The sequence below is a fragment of the Cynara cardunculus genome (genome assembly GCF_001531365.2).
Source record: "Cynara cardunculus var. scolymus isolate 2C chromosome LG 1, CcrdV1, whole genome shotgun sequence".
NCBI lineage: Eukaryota > Viridiplantae > Streptophyta > Magnoliopsida > Asterales > Asteraceae > Cynara > Cynara cardunculus.
The window spans coordinates 1,407,802-1,410,641 of record NC_037528.1 but is presented as its reverse complement, the minus strand read 5'-3'; positions in this window follow the sequence as shown (position 1 = coordinate 1,410,641).

Below are 2,840 nucleotides of genomic sequence, written 5' to 3'. Positions count from 1 at the left end.
ATCATATATTAAATGAAATACGTTTAAAAATATGTTTCTTTTTTTATACAAATTACACTATTCTAATTATTTGTTAAATACCTTTAGAATATTGTCTGAATTTAATCACATCATTATAATTAATAGAAAAAAGATAAAAATAAAAAAATAAAGATAAAGATTGTTTGACAGTTGTTGAATGACTTGGTGTAGAATGATTAAGTAGTCGAAATAATTAAAAGATCCACATGATATAGTGAAAAATGAAATACAATGTATGATAATTGTTTACAATAAAACTAGAGCACTGAATGATTAAAGGAGACCATGGATACAAAATTATTCAGAGAATTTTAGAACTATTAAGAGGCAAAAAAAAAAAAATTGTCAAACAAAATTCACCTTTTAACGATTCAAAAACTGTTTCTAAATGAAACTATTAAAACGTAAATAAACAACTCCTGAAAGTCAGAACAAGAGATAAACACGTGATTTAATAATTACTTATTAGAAATTTAAGCGGTTTAATGATTACTTTATAAGTTAATTTACCTTTAATTGCATCCTTATCTTGCACAGGGTGCAAATATCCTCATTGTGTTTATTCTATATTTAATTTTATTAAAATATTTAATGTATTTATTGCTTCAACGAATTATCCATAAAAGTATATTTTCATATATTCTTTCTCCTTCCGTTTCCTACAAAATCTATAATTTCTTAGAATGTATCTACCATATTTTTCTAGTTTTTTTTTTCTAGAAAGGGAAATAGAAAAACCAAAATGTTTAAAAATATTATTAAAATATATTTTAAACAATTAATTTTAAAGATTCTCATTGGTTATAATAAGTTTTTTAATTTTGGATAAGTTTATTATCTCTCTCATATTTTCTCTATTTTAAAGAATATTCTAAAAATCTGTTGGAGATGATCTTATAAAGTTTTTTTGTTTAACTATTGTTAAATTTTTTTTAAATACAACTACTAATATTAATTAATAATGCATATAAAATGTTTTACTTTTTATAATTCTTTTATTTATCCTTTTATTAACAATAAAAATGAAAACTTAAAAATGTTAATGGATCATATTATTGGAAATTGGCTCAAATCAATATTTTGATTAAAAACAAAGAAAAAGTATATAAAAAATCTAAAGATTATTTATAGTTTACTAGAAGGGTACTCGTGTAATGTATCGAGACACATCCTGATTTCAATTTTTCATTTTATTTTTTATCTACATCGATATAATACGATTTTATGTGTTTTTGGGAAATCGATAATATTTTTATTTTTGAATAAAATATCATAAAATTTTGAAAAACCTAAATCGATATTAGTATCAAATTAACTATTTAAAAGTTTTGTGTAATTTCGTTAATTTAAATTTTTTATTATAATTTAATTTAACGTAACGAAATAATATAATTTAGGTTTAATTATATAATTCTTTATAAAGATAATAATTAAGTATTCTGTTAAAATTTAATGATTATCCTAATTATATTTTAGATTTTTTATTATTAAAATGAGATGTTTATCCTGTATTTGATTATGTTTATCTGCAGTCAGTTACACAAATTCAAACATGAAGTTTTAATAAGTTGTACTTACGCATAATTTACTTGTAAGAGTTTTTATTAAATGTTCTATAATATAAATATAGATAGAGTAAATTATGTTTTTAGTTCATGTTGTTTGTTGAATTTTTGTCCTTGTGGTTTTAAAATTACAATTTTCATTCATATAGTTTATAATTGATTATCTTTTTCGTCCTTGTGATTTAAAATTTAGTACTTTTTTCGTTCCTATGGTTTACAATTTATTTTATTAGTGCTTTATGTTTGAAAATAGTGTTTTGGATTCATGGACGAAAATAGAAAGAAACTGCAAACTATAAGGATGAAACCGAAATTTTGAAACCACAGGGATGAAATCCATAATTTTTAACAAAATACAGGGATGAAAAACATATTTTACTTTGGTTTATAACAACTTATAATTTTTCCTAAAGTAGAGAGTATCAATGTTAAAAATCTTTTTTTTTTATTAACCTGGATATCTAACCCGTTATGCAAGCCGACTAATCCCAGAACGATTACTTACTTTGCAGATAGCTCAAAATCATCGTATTTGAACCTCTCTGGCCACAAGGGGATTTTTATTATTCATTAGATTTGAACCTGAGACCTCCTGGTACTTTTGACCTTTGGAGAATCTAATATTAATTATATTATTAAAATATTCAATACATTTAATAATATTTTATTTTTACTTCAAAACAATTAATTTCAATGTCTTTTATTGGTGCAAAAAAAATATAAAAATATAATTTTTCTATTAAATATTAAGTTATAGAGATTTCTTCAAATTTGAAGATTTTCATATTTTCTCTTTATTTTAGAGAGCATTTTAGCATATTTGTTGTAAATACTCGAATATTCATTAATTAATAAGTATATTGTATTGTATATTTCTATACATCATAACATTATCTCTTATACATAATTAATAATAACCATTCAAGTGATTTATGTTTTCAAATATATTAAAACATACCTACAACATGTTACAAAATATTCAAATAGAAGTCATAAATATAATTTATTAAGCATTATACATTATTTAGTAATACATAATCATTTAAATTTAAATTTTACAAATAATTATTGGATACATATAATTCCTTAAACTCTTTAAACTTCATAAATTAACATTCAAATATATGATCAGTGAGACATATTAATACAACATTAGAAGAGTACGCGCACAATGCAGCGAGACACATCTCGATTTTAATGTTTTATTTTATTATTTGTCTCTGTCGATGTTATAATACGATTTTATGTGTTTTT